At 42.9% G+C, this 26,171-nt stretch overlaps 1 protein-coding gene across 1 annotated transcript in view; it reads left to right on the top strand.

The window, feature by feature from the left end:
* Window positions 1-26,171, top strand: part of LOC144768499 (arf-GAP with SH3 domain, ANK repeat and PH domain-containing protein 1-like) — a 1,182,076-nt gene that overhangs the window by 177,086 nt on the left and 978,819 nt on the right. The gene's annotated exons all lie outside the window — the stretch shown is intronic.

The raw sequence follows: 26,171 nt of genomic DNA, 5'->3' as shown, positions 1-26,171 counted from the left end.
AATCACAGAAAATGCCCTCATTGAAGGAGAAGGATTGCAGTTATTAAAGACGCCATGGATTCCCAACAGGACTTTAGATAGACCTCTCTCCCTGGAATAAAATGAAAAAGCATGTGTTTATTGAGAGCAGCTAAGCTGCCACCAATAGTTGGACTTCCGATAGTCTGGTTGAGGGATAGGGGTCACACTCCCCTATGAGTGGGACATATACTTTAGATCTAACCCTAGCTCAGCAGAGTCGAGCACTCGCTGAGACGTGCAATGAAATGTACTTGGAGGACCCTCCAGTGGTTTGGAGCTGCGAACTCCCATGTCAGAAAACTCTGAAGACAGGATGTCACATCTAACCACCAATCGAGGACTTTCGGCCCGCTCCTGGGCTCTTCAGCGTGAAGCGAGCAAACAGGATAGCAATACTACTGAAGCATGAGCAGTGCAAAAATGAAGATGATTGATTTCACTAAATGTAAATTGGACACTTGATAGCACTAAGAAGCTAAACTGTGGGAAGGAACTCAATTTATGATGTTTGAAATATTAATCATAGCAGGATGGATGGCATTACTAGTCTCGGCGAAATATAAAGGGAAAGATTCAAAGGATATTGATGATTATTTTGTTTATGTGCTCATGTTGGAAAAATATTAAAATGATTGATTGAAGATCATATGGATCACAGTTGCTTCCTCCTCTCGGTGATTATTTGGTAGAGAGTAGAGGGAGAAAAGAATAACTCAAATTACATGGGATGTGAGACCTCTATGACCAGACATCCCCCTCTTCAAGGTGCGGCATGGATTGAACAAGGAACTTGACAACTCCTTATCTTAAGATAAATTCGAAACCCAACACAGGGGCTGCAATGATTACGGCCCGAGTGAGAGAGAAATGCATAATGGTAGCCTCTGGTCTTGTAATGAAATCAACTAGAGGTACACCAGCCGGCAGAGGCTCTTCCTTTCTTTCCTACTGAATGGCTCGACCCCATCAAAGATATCCAAGAGCATTTTCAACAGTTCCCGGCTGTGCACGGCAATTAAAAACTTCATAGGGTCCCCTACAGCTGCTATGTAAGATGGCGTCATCAATTCCGAAAGGATTAGAGGTTGTAGCCCCTGCCAGCTCCTCTAAACGGTCAATTGCACTGTTTATATGTACCATATTGTTTAAAAAATGTTTTTTTATCAAAGACTCCAGTAATGCACTTTAAAAATGAGTGATGGCTATTGTACTCTGCCTTAATATCACAATAGTTTACTAAAAACGTCATCATATGGTGCTGTGATGTTCAAGCAATTAAGATCTGATTTGTCCCCACTCCAAATCGATATGAGAGGGCCTTGAAGCCACCTTTTTCAATCTCCCACCTCATAATAACAGACACAAAGGAGCTGACATCACAACCTACCACATCCCGCCTTTGGACACTAGTCTCTATAGAATGAATGAAAGCAGCAAAGGAGGGGCTAGGGATGGTCTCTATCCACCTCTCAACTTACCTCTTGGACACTAGAAAGCGCAAGAGAGGACGCTGCACTCTGCAGTGGCTCTGCCCCTCTGACAAAGCTGTTCCCCAGCTCTGAGCTGATTCCTCCATTGAGACTGAGATACTACGGAACCTGATGTATAGAGAGAAAAGTCATTTTATTATATACATTAGTTCTTTTTGGTATCCTTATTTTCTATATAGTTGTATCGTTGTACGTGGTGGACTTAGCCTATGGCACAAACATGCAGGTAACTTTAATAGAACTTTCCACCTTTTCATTGCTCTTAAAACTCATTTACAGATACTTGCCTGAAAACAATTGGGTCTGTGGACTATGTGCTACAGCTCAGCCCGACAAATGAAGTAAACTACAAACAAAAATGCAAAGCAACTTTCTAAAGCATTTCTAGGTTTGGACGAATAGCTTACTCCTCCTTTTGAGTAATTCGCTTTTGTAGGTTTTTCTTGTGATAGATACCCTGAATACGTTAGGATGGACAATCAGATGGAACAAATGTGTCATTATTATCATCATAATCAATGATCATATACATTTTATTCCAGAATTCAAAACTTGATCAAATAATACGAAAAATGCACATGGAAGTATCCACAACCCTCAACACCACAAAAACACTCCACACATCACAGAATAAAACCAAAAGCAGCGGGAAGGCATTGGTTATAGAATTCTTGCCTCCTCCCAGTGATGGCATATGACTTCTTCTCACTTGTATTTGGACTCGCCCAGGGGCTCGTTCACAATATCTTTCGTACATACGAGTAAACATACGTGTACCAAGGGGGCTTCCTGATTCAAAAAACAGACCGCTGCGGTTGTTCGTTGGTCTCGCTTACAGCTATGGAAAAGTGTGCTAGATGTGCAGAATGTCCATGGGCATGAGCGTAGGGCGTGGTGGAGAAAAGGGTGCGTCGATGAGTGTGATGAGTCTCTCCATGGCAAAAGTGGTGAACACTGACAAAGTTGTGACTTGAAGGACATTCACAAACATTTGTAATGACATCTTAAACTATAGGGTATTAATAAAGTATCTTGAAAAACATTTAGTTTGAAAGTAATGGTCAGATTGATCACATTTTCTTTAGGGAAAAATATTGGAAATTCGAACTAACACAACTACTGCAATTGACCATTAGAGTGACTTGCCTGTAGTACACGTTGTGGCTAGGACTGGAGTAATATAGTAAATCTGTTTGGTTACAGTAATAGCAAGACCATTTTAATGGCCAAAGTTGAATTTACAGCCAGGTCACCCTTGTTCAAAAATGGAGTTTGAAAAAGAAATTTGGATTTGGTTAAAATCTGGGGCACTTTCAAACTATTTGTTTCAAACTGTGTTCTGTTTTTTTCCATGGTGGTGTAGATTTTTGAGGAGACAGTTTGCCACCATTTGGTTCGTACTAAATATATTTCAAAGTAAACGCTTCACATTCATTGCACTTTAGGTGTATCTATCAGGAGGAAAAGCCCCAAACTCCCTTGCTGCCCCCTGCTTTTTCAGGTTATTAAGAGGAACTGATTTCCAAAATTATAAAAACAAAATGTCATTTGTAGTGAAAAAAAAGGAATAGTATACAAGCGATAAAGTACCGCCTGCCGTACCGCCTGCCGTACATTATAAGTATATTGCATGCCAAGGAGGAGTATCATAATTCCTTTAAAGGTTATGGAAGTTCGAGGTGACTTGCAATATACTTATCATGTACAGCTGGCGGCACTTTATCCCATACTAGCAGCCCGTCTCGACGTTGTCCGGGTATGAATTGCTGCCGGCCAGTAGTATATTGTTTAGTAGGATTTCGTTTTGATAGCATTTCTTCTCTGTGACAGGCCTGTGAAAAGCTCCGATTCACAGTGCACTGCTGATGCACTTAAGAGTGCGCGTTCAGTAGTGTGTGAACTCGAGTTTCCCTACTTTATTTTTCCTTGCAATATTATATAGCGCGAACTCGACAACATGGCTTGAGCACAATTTACATTACAGAAGAACACATTCATTTGTGGTAGGCACGGGGAGACAAAGCGATTTGCCTGGAATCACAGGATGTTGAGCTGATGCCGAGATTCGAATGTAGCTCCCCAGCTCTAAAGTTCGCAATTCTAGAACTTGTGGCGGGAGGTGTGTCTAAAAGTGTATGTCGGTGCTGACCATCAATGAGAGAGACCTGTGCATTTTTCAAATGGGTGGTGACAAAATATGAGTATGTTGCTGGAGATGTGGGCGCTGTGCCACCAATGTACTTACCGGGGGAGGGTAAACACCCATTATTCCACAACTTTCTTTCCGCATACCATCACTCCGCATACTTTCATTACGAAAGTACCATGACTCCGCAATGCCATTATAACGCATGGCATTACATTTTATATGCTTTAACCACGCATACATTTACAACTAAATTCGTTGTTAATGCATGAATGGTAAAATCATGTTTTTTTAATGTTTGGATAAGGTAAGTATGGGTATAGGGGTATATGGTTTGGGGTACTGAGGTATATGTTTTGGGGTGTTTGGGTATTTTAAGGGTTCAGATATAGTTTTGGGTTATGGGGTACAGGGGTAGTTTTAGGGTTTAGGGATAGGTATGGGTTTTGGGGCACAGGGGTATTTTTCGGGTTCAGGGGTAGGTTTGGGTTTTGGGGTATAGGGGTATTTAAATGGTTCAGGGCTAGGTTTGGGTTTTGGGGTGCAGGGGTATTTTTAGGGTTCAGGGCTATGTTTGGGTTTTGGGGTACACCAGTATTTTTAAGGTTCAGGGCTAGGTTTGGATTTTGGGGTACAGGGGTATTTTAAGGGTTCAGGGCTAGGTTTGGGTTTTGGGGTACAGGGGTATTTTAAGGGTTCAGGGCTAGGTTTGGGTTTTGGGGTACAGGGGTATTTTTAGGGTTCAGGGCTAGGTTTGGGTTTTGGGGTACAGGGGTATTTTAAGGGTACAGGGGTATTTTAGGGTTCAGGAGTAGGTTTGGGTTTTGGGGTACAGTGATATTTTTAGGGTTCATGGCTAGGTTTGGGTTTTGGGGTATAGGGGTATTTTTAGGGTTTAGGGATAGGTTTGGGTTTTGGGGTACAGGGTATATTTATAGGGTTAAGATGGGCTAGTGTTTAAGGGTGTTGGGGTATTTTAAGGAGTAAGGGTGGGTTATGATTATGGGGTGCAGGGGTATTTAAAGGGAGAAGGGTGGGATTAGCACACGATATGAGACATGGCATGAAGGGCGGAACGTACCACACGGCCCCAGCGTTTGTCACGCCCCCAGCACACGCCCACAGCACCACGCAGACACGCCCACAAGGGACTACTTTGCTGGAACGGTTCTTTTACCTTTTAAATGTATATGGTGGGCGTCTGCATAGCCTATGTCCTTCTGCTGCAACTGCCCTTTCCAACGTTGTATTGGGTGTTGTTATTGGTGCTGTGGTTCCTGAGATTACCCGCCTCAAAGGTTTGGGCTCTCTCTTTATTATATTAGTATCGATAATACATGGTCACACCAACACCTTTCCCACAAACTCCTTAAAACCTTGCTTACTACCTAGCTCTTTCAGAAAGAGAGTGCATGTTTGCAAATATGAAGAATAAAAATTGAACTGCTAGTGCAAAATTAAACACGTCAAAACCTGTTAGATGTTTGTTGCAAAAGATATTAGAAACAGTTCAATACAAGTCAGTTTTAAAAAAAATAAAAGCTTCAGACTTCAACATCCAGCAGCTCAGGGCCCCAAGAGGCGGTCCCTGGTGCGTTCAGCACGTTATGTTTCCAGCAAGCGCTGTAAAGCGCATTCTGTCATCCTGTCACATGGGAGACAAGTCACGCACCCATTCCTACAGACTTCAACATCCAGCAGCCGAGGGTCCCAGGAGTCGGTCCCTAGTGCCTACAACACCTGTTTCCAGCAAGTTCTGTAAATCACGGTCTGTCATCCCGTCACACAGTATGTGCCCAGGAAAAGCCCGGGCCCATCCTGCACCCATCAGCGACAGGAGGAGACAGTGCAGCCCCCCCCCCATGGCTTTATTTCACTACTAATGTTATTCCTGTAACTTGTTCATGCATCAGTTCTGTGAGTACCTGCAACTTTAAGTGACTTTAACTAATTATTGGGCAATGGGGAAGAGGAAAGTACTGGACATCTCAACATGGCAAGGCCATGTAGCGAAGAGTGCCAAATTACATGCTGTAGATAATTGCACCCTTGATGCTATAGATGAGCTGATAGAGGAGGTGGAGGGTATTCTGAGTGATGATTCAACTCGAGCCAAGAAGAATGGTGCCATGGCTAAAATCATCATTATTTTAAAGGAGCCAGTAAGAAGGGAAGTAAGAAGGCTCCCGATGGCCAAACAAGAACCACTCATCGATGTCCTGAGATGGAGAACACCTTATTTAGTGTAACAAAATTAACGACATAATGGATGAAACATTACACACTGTTATGTTTATTTTTTGTAATGTTTAATCTGTTATGTCGTTAATTTTGTTACACTATGTAAGGTGTTCTCCATCTCAAGACATCGATGAATGTTCTTAACTCATATGTGTTAAAATAAGTTACAAAGGATGTGAAATAAATCACATGAACTTAGAATTGCTGCCTAGGTTCATATATGAGTAATTTGGAATAATCTGTCCGGTCACTGTTTTGTTGTACAATATTGGTGTGGTCCAGGCCGAATAGTGTTAGGACCCAAACCTTTTCTGTTTTCCATACAAGAACCACTGAAATTCCTACGGATAAACGTGACCCATTCCCACATGCTTGTGAACTAGATGGTCTGTCTTTACTTGCTGCATCATCACCCTCCGGGAACCATCCTAGCTGTTCCGGAACAAATGAGCTACATACTAAATACCCCTTGCACCAACCGGTTTATCCCTCTTTCAACCTTGGACGAGAACACACCAGTGCTTAAGCCCACTGAGTTAGTCGAGGGCTAAAGTATTATCAGGCCACTATACTCCAGCAGAATCAACTATGGCTAGTGGCTCTTTTCCCTCTTCACTTAAGGAAACTGATTGACTTTCTGGAGCCCATTCCACTATCTACCTTCAATCCTTGTTAGATATTCTCCCCTTCCACAATCTAGCCTGGGATGGATGTTTAGACCCACATAATGACGTTCAAGAAATCGCCTCAATACATTCCCAAGGCCCCTGGTTAAAGACTTATGGTGCATCCTCTTGTGGAATGTAGCTTGCTTAAAATCAAAACTTAATGGCCCAGATTGGTTTTTTTATTGATAGCTATAATATTTGTGTGCTTCAGGAAACTTGGGCTTCTGAACCTTGTATTAGATGCGGATCCTCAAATTTTTATTTTCCGGCTCTATCTCAGACAAAAAGTCGCCGTATGGGGGGGCTTAGTAATGTGGGTGAGGAATATGCTAAAGTGCACCATAAAGGGACTGTCAGTTTCCTCCCCCGTTACTCTTGGACTTTCTCTCCATAAACATAACAACTGTGTATTTCTTTACAATGTTTACAACAGGCAGCAGGGTTGAATAGGGAATCTCCCACCTTAGCACTCTTAGCTAAGTATCTAAGCACATTACACCCGATACTTATAAGATAGTTAAAGGTGACTCTAATGTGGCGTACAAACCTTTGGATAATGGCTCTGTGGCATATTCCAAAACTAGGTACCCCTCTACTAAGCAAAGTTCCACTATGGCACTTCAGCTGCTGGGTATCACACTAAGAATAGGGCTAAGGGCCTGCAATGGGTAATCCCAGTCTGACCAGGACAGTGCTATGACTTTCAAACAATCAAACTTCTTGATCAGAATAGACTATATATTACTATCTTTGCACACCTGGACATAAATGGCTGACATGGAAGTTTCAGAAAAGGGAATACAATGACCACAACGCCTGGATACTTCAATTGACCGGTCTGGTTGGTCCAGGAAGACGGCAACCAAGCCAAGCCTACTGTGTACTGTAGTTCTTTCCAATAACAACTAAGCCATAAAGTGGAACTTTGTGGAAGCATGCAGGGCCTCCTAAAGCAGATGTACTCTAGTATAAGGGAAACCATGGAAAAGATTAACCAAATGTTGGATGAACAAACAATCACAAGCTTAATAATAAAAACACATGAGAACCCATTTACCAGGTTGAGAAACCTGCTCTCCGGTAAGCTGAGGAGAGGTGGGAGGGATCAGCCTACAATACATCCATGGTACAATGCTAGTGTAGGATGGCTAAATCTCTGCTTTTGAGCCTGATAAAAAGCAGGGACCAAAATATTATCCCAGAGGCCTGTAAGAGTTCTAAAGAAGCACCCACACAAGCCAAGGCAGGTTGAGAAGTAAAGGTTTGGGCTGATTTGACTCTCGCAGCCAAAACTGGGGACTCCAAAGAATTTTGGCATATGCATGGCAGCTGCTCTTTAATCTCCTCAGTAGTATTTCAAGTCCAACCGCAAAAGTGGGTTGACCACTTTTGAAAGTTATATTCTGTAGGTAATGAAGGGGGTGGGGAGCTTAATAATGTCAGACTATGGTGCACCAACTCCCCAAGACATACAGATCCCCTTGGATATCTAGCCTAAATTCCCAGAAGGCTTTAGATTTGATTATTGCTAAAAAAAAACACCAGGTCCGTCCTGCATCCCGTCCAATCTTTATGCTGCAGAACCTAAAAACTGGACAACATACTTAAATGTTCTTATGAGGGCTATATTAAAGGGGGCCCCTACATCGAAATCCTGGCATAATGCCGATGTACAAGAAAGGGTCACGGGACGAGCCAGGGAACTACAGGCCCATCAGTCTCTTGGCTGGGATCCAGAAGATCTTTTGCCGCCAAATGCTAGAAAATGTGTCCAACTGGGCTCCATCTAACAGCATCCTTTCTGATCTTAAAGCAGCCTTTCAGTCAAAAACAAGCACCTTAGATCAAATCTTAAAATTCCTGTCCCTATAATGGAAAACTGTAGTGCTGGGAAAAGGTAACCTCTTTGTTATTTTTGTAGATTTAAAATCTGTGTTCGATATGGTCCCCAGAAGGAAATTATTCGAAGCTCTAGATAGAATGGGAGTTCAGCCAACATCCTAGATATCCTTATTAGGATCCACAAGAACACCACGTAAGTCAGATATGGGAAGAATGAGGAGTTGACGGATGCGTTTGGACTAGAGAGGAGAGTGCGCCACGAGTGCATGTTGGCCCCGACACTCTTTGCATTATACGTTAATGATTTGGCCAATGCTCTAAACTTTGTAAACAATGATGCTCCTAAAATTGGTCACACAAAAATACCAACTCTACTTTTTTGCAGACAATACACTGCTCATTTCTAAAACTCTCAGTGGTCTGCAAGCAATCTTAGATTACTTTCTGCTGTTTTACTCTGACCGAAGCCTAGAGCTAAAGTTATATAAAACGAAATATGATATTGAATACTCATAGGCCCTTACATACAAGTATATGGTTAATAACTCTCCCTTTTAGCTTGTGCATTACTTTGCCTACCTGGGGGTGACCCTGCCTCAAACTTCTAGTTAAAAGGGGGAGGTCAGCAAGAGCACACTCAAGCTCCATCAAGAGTTTGGGTCAATCCTTAAAATGGCTAAAAAGATTAAATCAAGGTACCTAACACCAGCGCTCGAACTCTATAAAGTAAAGGCAAAATGCTCTGCTCTAAATGGTGTGGAATTGTGGGGTCATTCATGTACAAATTAGTTATCTATGGCAGAGAACCGTTTCCTTAGACAACTGCTTAATCTTCCCCAAAGTACTCCAACACATCCCCTACTCCAGGACATGAGCCTGTACGCAATATTGCTTACAATTCAGCTAAGACATTTACTGTTTTGGTAATTGCTCTGGACGACACCCACATTGGAGTCCTATAGATCCCCTCTTAAAGAACTCCTAAATTCATAAGGACAATTGAGAAATCCTTGGCTGTCTTATCTTAAGAGAATGTTCAAAGCTCTTGCCCTGTAAGCCTTGTGGGCAAATCCTGACAAAGCTGTTCAGGTATAAAGGCAGCGAAATAAAGATCGGCGTAGGGATGATCTCTGGGGTGAGCAAATTCGAAAATGTACTTCAGAAAGTTTATCAGACCTTTTCCTAGATCACAAGATCACTCCCTACTATGAAGTGTCTCTAGATTCCATACAAGGTTCCTTTCCTAGACCGCTCTACCTGAAGTTTCATTATGGATGAAGATGGGGAACTGTAGCAACTCTAGTCATCCTTGTCCAAAGTGCAGCTTTGGCCTTGGCATCACACCTCACTTTGTCTTTTTGTGCCCTGGTCTTAGATTCCGTCACAAGAAATGGATTCTCCCCGGTTGTCGACCTCTGGGTTTAAAGTCCCTCCAGCTAGCTCTAAGGATATTGAAATCTGACACAAGGGAAGTGGTTGTGATCAGTATGGCCAAATTCGTACATGCAGCGTGGATAATTCACAACCGTGTAGGACCTGCAGTCGAACAAACCTTTGTACGCGCCCATATTTTTTAGATGCCCAGCTTATCAATTGAAATTGAGATCCATACTCGTATCGGGCAGAAATTGTGATTGCAAGCCTTGTACTAGATTTTAAATAATTCCTAGAAGACTTTTTATTTGTTTTTTTGGATTTATTTATATTGTGGGATTGTTGTATTTATTGAATTGTTGGATTTGATGCACACGTTTTACGGATTTGTAACCCAAAATAAACAATTTTTTAATTTGAGTAAGCCAACTCCGTACATCTTACTACATCCTTTTTTCCTCAAAGGCTGCCTCCATGTCTTCTGAAGAAGCTTCCGCACTTTCAAAGGGATGAAGTAATCAATAAGCAGCATATTTTAAGGTGGAGCCTGGGCAGCACATGCGCTGTTCTTCGAGGCATGCTATATTTGAGTATGAACTTGAATCTCTGCAAACTCTCCGCCCACATTGGTTTGTGTCATTGTCCTTTGTAAATGCTGGCTTCTGAATTGTTAATAGGTCTGTTAGTCCCTCCTTAGAACCGACTTGTCTTCATTTGTAACCTCCCATGAGGAGTGGCCCTTTTACTTCTGTTGTTACACACCATGTCTTATTTAGGCTGTAAGCACTATTTTCTTTAATGAGTTTCTCCTACTGCAGGCATGACATGCTTTCCGGCAACATTGAGCGCTCCATTAGCACTTTCTCTTTCCAAGCAGTCTGGGACAATGGAGGCCGCTTCTTTGAAGCAAAATAGGTCTCACATTTACAAGAGTTTGGGCTATTGGCATTGTAAACAACAATGCGTTTTATTTATGTGTTAATGATCAAATCAGATATATAAAAGGCATTGTCATTTACAATGCTAATAGCTTAAACTCTCGCAAATGCAAGACCTATTGCACTGCAAATGCGTGTTCTCCTTTGCAACATCATTCCTGTCTTTCAAATCTTCCAGTGTTTTACTTCAGGCCTGTGTCATGTGGATTAAGTGTTGCACTACACTGTGTGAAACAGCTCAACATTTTCTTATATAGATGTGTGGAAGGCATGAAATCAAATCAAATACAAGCACCTTTTTTAAGCTAATGAAGATTTATTGGAATCTACACATAGAGTGCAAATTACTGTTCTGTTTTATCTCATTGGTCAATTGGTTCTTCACAGTGGGAATGGAATGAGCTGTTTTTGTAGAATATGCTTGTGAGGTTCTTTAAGGAGCTGATTGCATGTTGGAACAGGTCAGGCCGTTGCAGTAAGAGGAAAGTATGTATCGCCCCTCTTCTGTATACCTCCTACCTTTATTGATGTATAGACGATGGTGGGTGATGTGGTCATTCTACTTCAGACCTTTAAGCTGGACAGCAGCAGGCGATGCACCCTTCCTTGGAGCAAGGTGTGATTTATGGGTGATGGTCGTCAGGTTGTTGTCTTCGTCCAGGTGGAAGATAATCAAAGAATTGCATGATAGCTGTGAAATTTGTTTCAGATTTATTTATTTTTAATTTCAGAGGAGGGATAATTAGTGCTGATATAAAGGTTGCTGGTGATAATGAATCCAAATAAAGTTGCTTTTGCAGTGAGTTGTTTACCTCGTATTATACTTACTGCCGTGCCTCCATGGGTTAGACTGGGCTACATTTCTTTTCACGTGGAATCCATTTCTGACATCTGATGAAGGAGCCTGTAAATCCTTATTGTGCAGACCTGGGAGATTTGATTGAAAGGCTGGCCCACATGACAGCAGGAATAGCACTTGAGAGTGGGAAATGCTATAAGTAGAAGGTCTCCTATCATTCTCCTGTCATTCTTATGGCACAAGGTTTGCCTAATTATAAATTATGGATGACCGCGTATGAGGTGCTTCCATTCAGGCGGGAGTGCCTTATTCTACAGATGAAGCCATTTGGTCCTCACTCTGGCACTGTACTGCCTACCAGGATAGGCCAGTGTTAGAAAATGCAGGCACCTGATGATTTGACTGTGTCACAGGAAAGTGGCAAGGATTTCAGGCACAATGAGAATTGATTCTGGTTCCCAGTCTCACGGAGGTAGGGCACCATGAGTTACATCCCAAAAACAAAGCAGAACCTCTTCATCATTGGTCATAAACTTTGAAGCCCTTTTATACCTCTTGGAGTTTGACATTCTCTCATGCACAACTTTGATCATAAGAGGAGAGTGTCTTGATTGGACTACCTAAAGCACAGTGATGACATCTGGGTGGCAGAGGGTGTGCTTTGTAAATGTCCATTGCTCTTAATGATTACATATAGTGTATTGGGAGTAGGGAAGTGCCCATAATGAGGCAAAGCAGAAGACAATGGAACATTGTCTGCAAGTGTCTGTGGACAGTGATGGGGAATTAAACATTACTTTTGGAGTGTTTCTTAAAGTCCCAGGTTGTAACCTTGATGCAGCAAGTTGGGTTTTCTTGATGTCAAATCGTTCTGTTCTCACTGCAGATATCAGTATTTTATTGTTGAGGATTAGAATTTCATGGACTAATTCCCTACATATAGTGTGTTGCCTTCGCTGAATGCATCTTGTGGCCGAACGCTTCACCTCTGAGCAACTAACAGATGTTGGGAAAAACTACACCAGCTTACTGACATGTTCAGATTTAGATAAATGGGTAAGCATATTTATCTATTAATTTTCAATTTTTTATTGCAGATCGCAGGCCTGTTTACTTCCTTTTTTGTGTGTCTAGCCTATTTGTTTTTCTTTTGGAGCCATACAGGGAACACGTATTTGCAATATTACACAGGAGATGGAAACCTGGTCCTGACATGCTTTGTTCAAACACTGATAATAAAGGTAAAGACCTTAAAGGTTTGAAGGAAGACTCCGATGATGTTGTACCTGAGCTGCTGTCGGGCAAGTGCCTCTACCGTTTATGGGCGGAGACTTACTGTCTTTCATGTAAAGGAGTACAATGGGCAGTGGCGCAGCTAGACCTACTGCCACCCATGGCGGTCCCTAAGTTTGCTACCTGGTGCAGGTAAGAGCGGGGAGACATGGCGGCCGACTGACATCTTGTTTGGGTGGGTGGCCAACGGCTTACTTGTTTGCGGGGTGGTGGTTGGTGGTAGTTGACAGACACAACTTGCTCACCTCCGATGCCCCCAAAAAGAGTGCCGCACGGGACTGACCTCCCACACCGGCTACGCCACTGACAACAGACAAGGTGGAGTTGTCCTTTTAAGCCATGACTCGCCCACTTGTTTATTTCAGATATTGTGTGATAAGTGGGAGCGGATTCCCACAGCCACAACAGGCCTGAGATTAACTTGTTAAAGACAAAGCCATGCTTTCTTGCTTCTTCGTTTATATCTGTGGTGGTTGTCACTGTACGATGGTTTGGACAGTTTGGATGACCTGGACTTTCCCCTTGTTATAGCTTCACTCGTTTGAAAGAACAGCTCGCTCATGCCCGAGAGTCAGGGCTTTAAGTGGGCCGGGTCTCAGCGGGTCTGAGCAACCGCAGTTTTTTAAAGGGGGCCTCGAAACAGGTCTCTATCGGGCTCTGTTTTGTACCCTGGCACAGACTGTCCGTTTCTTCCGGACCGCAGTCACAGCAGGTACATCGATGTGCGAGTGCCCACACTGCCCACTTCTTACTAGTGGAGAGTTTATGGTATGATGCCATGACAGGTGAGCATTTTAGGGAAAGTGAAATCCTTTAAAGAGAGTCATTTTTCTCTCTGGATTTCCCTTCTCTTTTTGAAACTTAGGAGCAGCAACATTGTTCTGGTGTCACAAGGGCTTTAAGTGGAAGCTTTTTCAATATTTTATACAAGCCATAGTTGTTTCTTATTTATCTTATGCAACTAACAACCATTGACAAAGCTAATAGTCCTGACTTGCTTTAGGTATGATGTCACTTGTTGTATCATATATCTAGGTGCAATGACCGAAACAGAAAAATACAAGTTGGGGTAGCACACTGTGCTAAGCACAGATTTTGAGCCTACATGTTTTAAGACACGCCCTTAATTACATTGGCCACACACCTTTGAGAGACCCCCCAGTTTTTTCATCCCACTTAAAGCCCTGCCTAGAGGTAAGTAAGAGCTCATTAGATTAACCCCTTGCATGCTCATGACGAGCTCAGCTCGTCATGAGCACACCAGCACTGTTTGTTTCGGGTTGTATGCCATTATTGCTCTTACGAAAATGTATACATTTTGACTGTTAATTTTTCTCTGTCTTGCTCTTTAGCCTAGCCATCATAGAGATTTTTGAGTTACCTAGCAAGATGTATTTTGGGGCCCTCTTTTAGCTACTACCTTGAATTTATTATACTTTTTTAGCTAATTCAAGTCCATGTGAAGTTCAGCAATATTAACAGTATACATTTAAACTTCCAAAAAAGGGGGTACCCAGGAGCAGCTGTAAGCTCAAGCTACAAGATGCCATCAGCCAAACGCAAGAACAAAAGCTTATATAAGTACAGATATTACAGTTTCTTTTCCTAGATAGAAATTTTTGGCCTTGCAACAACATTTTCTATATTCCATTCAGTGTCTAACCAGTCTGTTCCTCCAATAGAAGGAAACAGACTGCAAGGGTGACTTGTTGATTCAGAAGTGAAGTACTGTATATCATTAAAACAAGACATATAACCACAGTGTTTGAAATTCTATTTCTATTTATTTGTAGAATGCTTTTACACCAACATAGGCATCCTGGCGCGAAGGAACCCTCAAACCAATTTAAAATAAATACAGTTAACAGAAGTGGTATGCTTTCACAGCCTTTCTGAGTGCCAAGTGAGACTATGGTTTCAATGTGTAGAAGGAAGCTGTTCTAAAGAGAGGGCCCTAAATAGCAGAGCGCACACCCGCCATAGACGATATCACTTAAATGAGGGGTAACTCAGGGGCGGCCTTAGGCATGTGCAAGCTGTGCACCTGCACAGGGCCACCAAACCCAGGGGCCACCACACCAATATATATCCTTAATATAATAATCCTCTGAGGATGGATACATATTTGCTTGGCGGCCCCTGGCAGGGATTTGGCGGCCTCCGGCTGTGTTCCACTTACAAACACCCTGACCCCCCCCCCCTCTTCACTGGCCTCCGCGCCTGCGTGCCTCCTGGTTCCTGATTGGCTTCTTTTTTTCCCTACCCACTGCTGGCCACGTCGTGTGTCACAATACCCTCCTCCTCCTAAATGTTGTCGTTCTGAGACGAATTCGGAAGGGTAGGAGCAGCCGCAGGTACTGGTCATGTAGCGTCTTTTCTGGACGTTTTATTAAAACACCTTCCTGAGCTCCGGGGGGCTCTGCCCCACACGGATACCCTCTTCCGGGGCCCCCTTCCTACGCTCCCTGCCCAGGGCCGCCATGGGCCTAGAGCTGCCCCTGGGTAACTGATAGGTGGAACACACATTTCTCGCTGTAGTATAGAGTAAAAAGTTTGCTAAGAGGGGATATTTCAGTGTTGGAGAAGAGCCTGTGCATTAAAGTGCTCTAAAAGATATTGCGCTTTGTTACCAGTTAGTGAAGGTGGACTTTGTCTGGTTTACATGGTCAGATTTAGGCAGCTTGCTTACCAGCCTTAATGTGAAACTCTGGATCATGTGTAGTGTGTCTAGTGAGGATTCAGGTGGGTCCAAGTAAAAAGGTTTGCAGTAGTCCATTCTGACTGAGGACTGATGTGTAGACATCCTGGGCATGGGGATGAGGAAGCAAAAAAGAAACATTTTTCTCAAAAGAATACGTTTATGCATGTCAATGATAATAGATTAAACTATGTTTTCAAGGAGTGAATGGTAAAAATACGTAATTATTGATTATTTCCTAAAACATATAACTTATTTTAAAAAATTCTATTTTTCTAAATAGTAGCAAACGTTTTAATTAATTAAATATAGTTTTAAAGACGTTTATTAAATATTAAATTAAAAGAACTCAGAGTATTTTCTTAATTATTGTTCCAAAAAATCATATTCATAAATAATATTACCATGTCTAAATATTTAATACTCTTTATAATGAATTAATGTTTTGTGGCCTTTTATTTTAATATTTCCGGTTAATAATATTTTTAATTAATTTACATTTATAGTACGCATTTAAAATGTTTATAATAAACTTTATTACATTCCCATATACTTTCAAATATCAAGATCTCCATCCCAGTGGCGGAGATCTGCACCCACGGGTGAAAAGTTAAGTGGGTAGATATGTGTACGTTTCAGCCGCGGCCTGTGGAGGGAGTTGCAGTGGGGCAGAAAGGCGGGCGGGGGAGGGGCAGGGTGGGGGGTGCTAAAAACCGGAATATGGATAATTGGAGGTAAGTAAACAATTTAATTAATAAAACGAATTTCGTAGCACGGGCTGCATTCCATATTGCGATGCAGGGCGCGCTACAAAATGTGTTTTATTTATCAAATTGTTTACCGGTTTTTAGCACCCCCCCACCTTGCCCCTCCCCCACCCCGCCTTTCTGCCCCACCGCAACTCCCTCTACGGGCCGCGGCTGGTAAGTTTACCACTAAGTGTAAATCTCGACTCTCAAATGGTGAATAGGAATCAAGTGAAGAATGACACTTATGTGTAGGAGTGCATATATACACACACACACACATAAATTTACCTTTATATATGGCCCAAAGTTATTACATTATTAAATTAAAAAAAAAAAATTTAATACACATTGGTTTGATGTTATTACTCAGTGCCGGCTTAAGGGTGGTGCGACCTGTGCCATCGCACCGGACACCATATGAATGGCAGGTTAGAAGAGATGCAAGCAGCCCTGAGAGATATTTGTGTGTGCTGTATTTTCAGGGGATAATAACAGCATGATAACTGTGGTAATTAATGCACATGATGGATAAATCTGTGATTTGTTTAGTGATAGATTTAACTCTTTCTAAAGTAGCAGAGAGGCCTATTGTTCTTGCTGGAAAGCACAACGTGAAACATGCATGTCACAGATTTGTACTTTTTGCACAGTGAGCTATGAAGTGGCATCAAAGTGCTGCATGCAAACAAGGCATGGATTTAGAACCTTTTTTGCTTTTTCTCAAACTTTCGTCGTTCTAAGGTTGCTAGAAAAGGATTCCTTTGGGTAGTAATTCATTTTCTTAATATAGACAACCCCAACCACTTTGTCTCATTTTATATTGTACGTTTGTTGAGCAGATTTACTAACACTGTGTGCCAGATTTGCAACACAAAAATGACGCAAACCTGGAGCAAAGTGTTGTTTTGAGATTTACTTCCATTGCAAATATGAAATAGCGCTATGCTCTACTTTGCACTTCTTGTGTCAAGGGATGTACCATGGGTGGTACATAGACGTTCCCAATCAACGACTCATGTATTTTGATGATAATCTCGATCTACTATCATTGGTAGAAGGTGATATGATGCAAAAAATGACACCTCCTCGAAACAGGCATTACTGTTAAACACACATACAAAGTGGTAAAGTGATAAACCTTGTAAAAGCCTACAATTTAGAACTGGAATGGTACCTTTCCAGTACAAAACCTGTACTTGACATCTCATAAACACTCTTGCACTATGGTGAAAGGGTGTATGCGTTGGCGCAAGGCAGCCTAATGTAAGCCAGCACTAGGGGAAAGAGGAACAGCACCATATCTGCGGAGATGGCGCGGTTGTGCTCTTTCCTTTTCACAGAACACAGTGCAGCAACTTTGGCTACTTTGTTGGGTTTAAAATTAGTAAATCTATCTCTTCACCTCTTCAAATTAAACACTCTTAACATAAAATGCCTACTAATATAAGTGACGTGATTACTAGACCTTGTGGCCTTCATTGTCTTAAATAACATTTGCTATAAATCGATTTACACATTCATTCATTGTCTATGTGTAATAGATATGTGCTATGTAAAGTGCTCTGACATGCATAGTTTTGTATATCAGCTCTTTTTCGTTTGAAAAACCACTGTCCATTTAGTATAGCACATATATCCGCTCTTGGACCTGCACACTAGCACTTTACCCACTTATTGCTGTTTATTTGAGAATTACAATTGGCTGCAGTGCAAACTTGCTCTTTAACCAATTTGGGAAAATGTCAGTGCTTGATCAGTCTCCTCGAGCCATTTATAATCTGTATTTGACCATTTACCCCATATAATTAGGAAGGGAGGTAAAAAAATGCAAAGGTCCATTATCAAGATATCCAATGGCTGAAGTAGATGTATGACTTTTTTTTAAATTCTTTTTTATGTGCTCTGTACTGTATGATTGAGTCGTGTTTATGGTTTTAATTGAGTAATAAACTATATATATATAATATATATATATATATATATACATATATATATATATACACGCACACACATTGCTCTGACACCATGTACTGACATGAGTAGAGTATTCAACAAAGAGGAGCAGGCACAACAGGAAATCTCCTATGTGCCAAATTTGGCAAGTTTACTGCTCAAATGGGTGAGCGGAAGGTCCTGTACTGGTGTTCGCCGAAAGTACCAAGTACAAGAGGGGTACCAGGCTGTTCCTGAAGGAGTGCTAGTTAGTGGTCCGGGTCAGGTTAGGGATGTAGTAGGACATCGTGGGGTTTCTACATACGGGCATCCATTTTGTTGGATGTAGTTGCCTCACACACCCTTGCGAGTGTCATGCTTCATCATCGGCAATGCTCCTCGTTGGGTCGGCGGTGCAATACCCAATGGGCAACACCTCAAAGAGGGGCTCTTTGGCGGAGATCTTTTTCCAACTGCCGTATAGGTGAAGTGCTGGTGTAGGGCCAGGGAAGTGTAGACGTGAAAGTGATTTAAAAATGGGGGCAAGGATACCAGGATAAATTTTATTCTGGAGGTCCCTTGGCTCCAATTAAAATATAAAACGAGGACTAGACTTGTAGGGAAGTAATGTACCCTAGTACAAGGCTAACCTGGTATGTGACTGGGCCAACATGTTTCTCGCCTGTTTAGTCTTATTGACTGACGATTCTTCAGGACCAGTGTCTAACAATGTTGTTTAAAAGACTACTATCTACAGTATGGCTGTTCCACCTTTATGACATTATCAAAGAATAAGGGGAAGTAGTGTACCTGTGTTGCGCTCTGAGTTCCTATCAGTTAATGCTACAACAACAGTACCCGGCGGGTAGACCAGCGGGTGAACCTCACAGTGGATAGGTTTCGTTATCCTGCGTCCTCTCAGTTGGACCTACCCTTCACCGCCGGGCCCGGGTAGACACTCGCAAGGGTGTGTGAGGCCACTACATCCAACAAAATGGATGCCCGTATGTAGGAACCCCACGTTGTCCTACTACATCCCTAACCTGACCCCGACCACTAACTAGCACTCCTTCAGGAACAGCCTGGTACTCCTCTTGTACTTGCTGACATGAGTAGTGCATAAAATAAATGTGAGAGAGGGACTAAGGAGAGAGAAAGGGAATAATTGGAGGGTGGTAGTGAAGGAATCTGTGAAGCAGGATGTAGGCGGAGGGGGAGGGGGGAGTCCAGTAAAGATTGTCACACTGGGTGCCACCAATGCTAAAGCCGGCCTTCTTGCTACTGCTGGATTCCTCACTGTACCAGGGGGCCAGTTGAAAGTGGGATGCCCTGGCCAATCGCCCACTCTGCTTGCGCCTTGAAACAGCCCTGTGCTGTAGTGGATTTCGTGTGACTCTCTCCATCTCTAAAATAGATTCGCGTGTTTCATTTCCATCTCAAAGCCTGCTGATCAGCGCGTGATAAAAGGGAGCCTTGCTTCTGAAAAGGCCGGGTTTAATTAGCAAAATTGTTGTTCTGCCGCGATAGTTCCAGTCTCTGATCCCACTTCACAGCACCGGAATCCTTTCAGAGACGAGGTAGCTGCTCGCAGCTGACAAGCCATGAATGACACCAGCTGGATGCTGCTCCGAGCTCGGCTCGAGCGGGAACGGGGGCTTAGAAATGAGATTTTAATATGAAGTTCCACGGATTACTAACAAAGGCATTCCTACAGTAGCGCACCCGAGCCTGGGGTATTTACTTCCACATCATTTATGCAAAAAAATGTGCAAAGCTAAATATAAATGCCTTGACTATGAGCTTCCCTCTTCCACCTGCCTAGTTAAGGTGCTAAGCAAAGTTTGTGGCACTTCACATTGAACGTTTATCCTAACAATGCAAATGAGCAGGACACTGTTCGAGGTGGCACTTAGTTGACGGTGACCATTGGCTCAACGTGGCTCTTGGCTGTTGTTGGCGTTTCGTTGAAGGCAACATTTGGTGGAGAACTTGGTTGAATGTGGAAACTTGTTTGAGGATGGTACTTTCTTGAGGTGGTGGTCAGTTGAGGTGATTGAGCACTTTAAGGTTTGATGCTTCTCACAGAATATTCCTGAGCGATATGGTCCCTTGAAGCTTCTTCAGATCACAAAATGTAGCAAAGTTATTACCCCCAGGTCCCTCCGTCCTCGACACCTTCATTAACTAAATGAGGTATTCCATCTCATTTAGTTAATGAAGGTGTTGAGGACTACGGGACCCAGAGTAATGAAGATTACCGGTAAGTAATAGGACATTACTTGGAATTCTATGTAAAGAATGGGTTTTCAAAGGTATTGTATGGAGGTCTTTGGAAAATGGTACTCATCTGCTGTTGGGTGATAATGCTGCCGCTGACATGATCGTGGTCCAAAGACCTACAATTACGGCTCTTTGGCAACTGGGTATATTTTTCTACTTGGGCATCACATACTAATTCTTCTGATTTGTACCCATGATTATGTCTTGCCATGTTTCATTGCATTTACAATGATGTCCCCTCTTGAGCAGTGACCAGGCACATGAATGTTACTTGGTTTGTGCAGTGCAAAGGCCAAACATTCCTCGCTGCTGCCTTCCATCAAATCCTCACCATTGCCACTGATGCAGCTGAAAAGCTGTCAGAACCTTTTTTGACACACAAACCAATTATGAGACGTTTTGAGTAAATTATGAATAAACGTGCACTAATCACACGTTAAAGAGACACGAAAAATAAATGTGAGAGAACTTAGTTACTGAATCGTAAAACCAGGCAAATAATAGAATAGATGAAATATTCATTTGAACAAAGTAGGTTCATATTTTATTAACCAGCTTTATTTAACGTGTTGTTTCGACATGTATTAAAAGGCTATAGTGATGTACTCATGTGTTATGACATTACTAACCATCCCCATTGAAGTAGTGATGTGTGTAGCGAATTAATGAAATCTAACATAATTTAGATGATTTTACGTGTGATTTTGAAGGATTTCATTCTGAATTTCCTCATTTGTATATGTGAAATTGTGCACCAAATGAGAAAAGCAAAAAGTGGTGCTACACCGTCATATTGAATTTAGGTCTCTTAAAATCGTTAGATAATAATCCTCATATACTTATTAATGTAAACCACGTGAAACGATATTATTTTATGATTTGAAAAATCTTAATTCCAGTAGCGGATGGTGTTGTAGCGGAGTGGAGGGGCGGGCCACGGGGTCACAGAACAACATAAAACAAATATATATTTTAAAAAAACATACCTGCAGCCAGCTGTGTAGCTTATTTCTGCTCCTCTCCTCAAGGCATAGTCTCCCAGACTTCACTGCGGCCAATCCTGACACTGCTTTCCTGCAGTAAAAGCAGCATCAGGATGAGCCTGAGCACCGCACATTTGTGCTCCCAGTACCTGCTCAGGGTGCATGACAGTTTGGCCGGCCTGAAAAGGCCGGTCAAACCATCATGCGCACTGACAATAGTGCTCACCACTCGCCCTGTGCCTGTCATACCCCTTTGCCCCGCTACCGAGACTCCTCAGAAAAGGAAAAATAAAGCGATAACAAAACATTTTTATTATCATTTTATTTTTCCTTTCCTGCCGTTTGAGACGGGGACGACACTCCTTCACCTTAGCAGAGGAGCCGCCACTGCTTTATACGTTAATATTTTGAAAATGTAGTAATGTGTGAGGAGAAATGATCGCACACGCCCCCGAAAAAGGTGAAATGGTTTACATGTTTCAGCCAATTTGTCCCAATTTCATTGGCTTTCTTCAGGACCAGTGTAGCTCAGGTTAATTTGTACCCAGAGCTTGTGTGGTCTACGCACACGCGCTAGGGGGTGCGTAGGTGCACCCTAGTGCATGTGCGTAGACCACTCAAGCTCTGGGTACTAATTAACCTGAGCTACACTGGTCCTGAGGAAAGCCAATGACATGTATTGGTCTGTCTGAGTTCACCCTGTAAACTTCTTCTGCCACACGGGAATTCAAATGCAGGTAACAAACCACAGAAGGTATACATATTGATATTAAATTATAAATTCCTAGAAATATGTCTATTCCTAGAATGTGTATATCAGTGCTTCATTTTATTGATTTTGTATTTCTAACAGATTTGGCATAATTTCTAATTAAACAGAGCAAACCCGTCTAATTGCATTTAGTGGAATGTAACGTTGTTTGCTCTCACTTTCTTGCATACGCGCATATTTACGTTGTCCAGTTGTCTGGAGATGGATAATTGCATCCTTTAGCCAATAAATGTTCTGGGTCTACATAGTAGTAGTTCAGCTTCCCAGATGTGCATTCAGGGTTTGAAATTAGGGGGAACATCCTTTACAACGCAACTTTTACTCCGCACTACCATTACGACGCAGCTATTACAGCGCAAGTCGTTACAACGACTTGCGCTGGAGGGCGCTGTAGGATAGGGAATAGTTTAATTTTCTATCCAACACCTTCCCTACTATCCATGGGGACTGGAGTTGGAATAGAAAATTTACTTATTCCACTATCCAGCGCCCCCCAACGCAAGTCGTTGTAACGACTTGCGTTGTAAAAACTGCGTTGTAATGGCATGCGGAGTAAAAGCATGCGTTTTGATGTCATACATCCGAAGTTAGCAGTGCTGATGGAACTAAAGGGCACTTAATTGCAGGTTGCCTCTTAAGTGCATCCCGTAGGTAGCTTGGAAGGCTCCTTGCATTTTTAATTTGTACGGTTGCCAGTAACCAAAGACCCTGCCATGTCAGGCTCAGGCCAAAGTTACTGTGAGTACTGCTAACCAAACCTTCTGCTGCTCCCATTATTATTCTAGGAGTGTCAAGTAGCCAGAAATCTAAAGCCACCCACAGACACTAGCCAAGTTCGCTGAAGTAGAAGACATTGTTTTATTACCCTTGTGACCTCTTTGACCGGTTTTCTCCTAGTCCCCTTCTCTGCTCTGTGTGTGTGTGTCCCCACAAAACCTCTGATCATTCCCTCATTTAATCCGCCCCATGCAGGTATCCCCTTTCTGCAAAGCACAGTCAAGTCGAGTATATGCATTGCACCAGATATTGGGTTTGCAGTGGGCCTGCTTTAGGGATGGTTGAGTGCCCAGTTGAGAGGCTGCATAAAATGACAGAGGGTGTGAAAAACACATGCACAGTGTGATTGATAGGTCTGGGGCACAGCTGTGCAGAACATGGCAGGGCGGCGGAGGTCGCGTATAGGTATACGCCATTTCCACTACGAAAAAACCACTATGTTAGCACAGTGGGGATACCTCCTCCCGCCCTCCAATGAATAAGACACCTTAACCAGAAGTCTTTTTCATTTTTTCTGATTCCCCCAATGTGGTTTGAGTCCTTCACCATTTAGCGATCTTTGCTATCTGGGATACAGGGAACTAGGATAGGGTGTGCTTTTTAGGGGGTACATACCGTCCAGCTCCCTGTTATAGCGGTCCTGATGAAAACCTGGTACATCCTACCCTCGGTTGAAACATGTAGACCAATTTACACATAAGAGATACTTTTGGCCTTAATATATCCTCACAGTATCTCGTCTCACTTTTTTAATATTGTCCAGTTACTTGTAAATAAAATCTATCCTCCCACTAAGTTAAACCAGGACAATTTTTAACACACTTTTCTGCACATACACTCACAACCAGCTCCACTGTAATTCAGGTGTTGTAGCACACCCTGGCGACGCTTGGCCGCCAGGGTGGACCCCGATGATGAAGCATGTCACCACTAGGTTGGTGAGTGAGGGTTTTTTTACAAAAGGATAAATTCTTTTCCTTTTGGTTAAGCTTACCACCACATTAGGAATCCCTCGTGACCTCCCAATGATGGTACTCCTCATTTTGTTTACTTAAGTCCTTCCACAGGGGAACAGGAGTACTCTCCGTTCACCTTCCGTGAACACGATCCCTTGCTCTCTCTTTTGTTAACACGTGTAAAACACATTCACAGTGTGATTGATAGGTCTGGGGCACAGCTGTGCAGAACATGGCTTAGGGTTGGCAGTGTAGGGGCGAGGATGTTGCTGATCATGTGCAGAGAGCAGGGCTGAAAGCATGCAGTGCTGCCTGAAGGGAAGCACAGAATGACTTCAGTGGTGATAGCTGGACACCAGTGGTTGAAACTGGGTTTTCCCAACTAAACTTCACAAGCTAGTGAACCAAGTACCTCCAGAGTTGCATTCCAATATTCTACTGTTGTACATTAGCAGAGTGTGACTTTCATGCCTGTTTACCCTCATCCAATACCAGGGCCATAGCAACGTGTGTTGTTTTGGGGGGCATGGCCCAAGTGATGGCAACATAAAGGATAGATTTGGGTTGGATGGCGATCGGTGCTGTGTTCTTGGATTCTTTATGTAATGCTGATTTTAGGGGGGTTTTAAAGCACCTACTTATTTTGCTTTTTAAATTTAATTTTTTTAATGATTTGAATTATTTTGATGACCATGATATGTCATTTAGTTGCTATTTTAAGCGCAGTGCTGCCAAGAGATGGAGACAGACGTAATCAGAATTAATGAGGGTAAGTTGTAGGAAATGCTGGAGTGCGGGGAAAGTCAGTGAAAAGACATGGCGGAATTCACGGAGAATCACAGAAACAGGAGGGCACACAATCCGTAATTCTGGAAAGCATGGAGATGCAATGGATTATGACTGCTGAAGTGCAAAGAGTGTAAGAGAAATGTATAGTTGGACAGTTAGGGAATTTCCATCATATTGGGAGAGTTAGGGAAATGCTGGGGTCAAAGAGCTGAAAAGCGTTAGGAGCTGAGTGAAAGTTATGGCAAAACTGAGACTGAGTTTAGGTAATGTATAGCCTAAGCTTAGGAAATATTGCAGTGTGCTAAGCTTGTCGCAGAATAGCAGTAGAATACTGGAAAAAGGTTGTATGATAGAGGCACGCATGGCTAAACCACATATGCCTCTACCACACAGCCCGAACCACGAATGTGTCTTAACCACGCATTCCTTTACCATGCATGCCTTTACCATGCAATTTAGTTGTAAAGGTACGATTGGCAAGGGGGTAAGTGTGGTTAAGATTATTACTAGCCCGACCGCTCCTCCCCGCCCTAAGCCATAAAATTATATCCCCTAGCTTGTCTTACCACCATGAGTCCTAACACTTGCTCTGCCCTGCTCTTAAAACTACCTCTTACCCTCCGTCTGCTCTGAGCCCTAAAGACCTGCCCCCTACCATCAACTACCTCGTCCCAGGCCCCCCGCTCGGAGTCCTAAAACGTACCCCCTCCCTGTCCATAAAACTGCCCCAACCCCTTCCACTGCCCTGAGGCCTATGACCCTGCCCCTATTTTAAAAAGGAAGCCCGACCCCCCCCCACCCTGAGCCCTAAAAACTCCTGCTCCCAGACCTTCCCCACCCAAACCCAACCCCAGCCCTAGCCCTTAATACATCTCCGACCCAATCCTCCCGCACTAAGTCCTAAAACCCTGCCCCCTTCCAGAAGTACCCTGACCCCCATCCCATCAGCCCTAAAAGCGACTCCACCTCTAAAAACTACTCCCATACTGTTAGACCTGGCATAATTGGCGTGAGTCTCCCTTCCATTTTTGACGGATTGCCTCCTCTGTTTTGATATGTTTCTGCTGGATATATGCTTTGGGCACTGTGCCACTGCTATTCAGTGCCACAGTGCAAGTGCTCCCTATGTTAAATTGATGTACTAATTGGTGATTCCATGATTGGGTTATTTGATTTACCTGTCAGCTCCTAGTACAGTGCACCATGGGTGCCCAGGGCTTGTAAATCAAATGCTGATGGTGGGCTTGCAGCACTGGTTGTGCCACCCACAGAAGCAGCTTGTAAAGTGTTTCTCAGGCCTGCCATTGCAAGGCCTGTGTGCAGTCTAGTACTGCCATGTTGACTTGGCAAGTGCACCCACTTGCCAGTCTCTAAACCTTCCCTTTGCTTCATATTAGACACCCCTATGGTAGGCCCAAGGGCA

The sequence above is a fragment of the Lissotriton helveticus genome, chromosome 7 (genome assembly GCF_964261635.1).
Source record: "Lissotriton helveticus chromosome 7, aLisHel1.1, whole genome shotgun sequence".
In the NCBI taxonomy this organism is placed as follows: Eukaryota; Metazoa; Chordata; class Amphibia; order Caudata; family Salamandridae; genus Lissotriton; species Lissotriton helveticus.
Note: the sequence above shows the minus strand (reverse complement) of the source record. Positions and strands in the feature narration are given on the sequence as shown.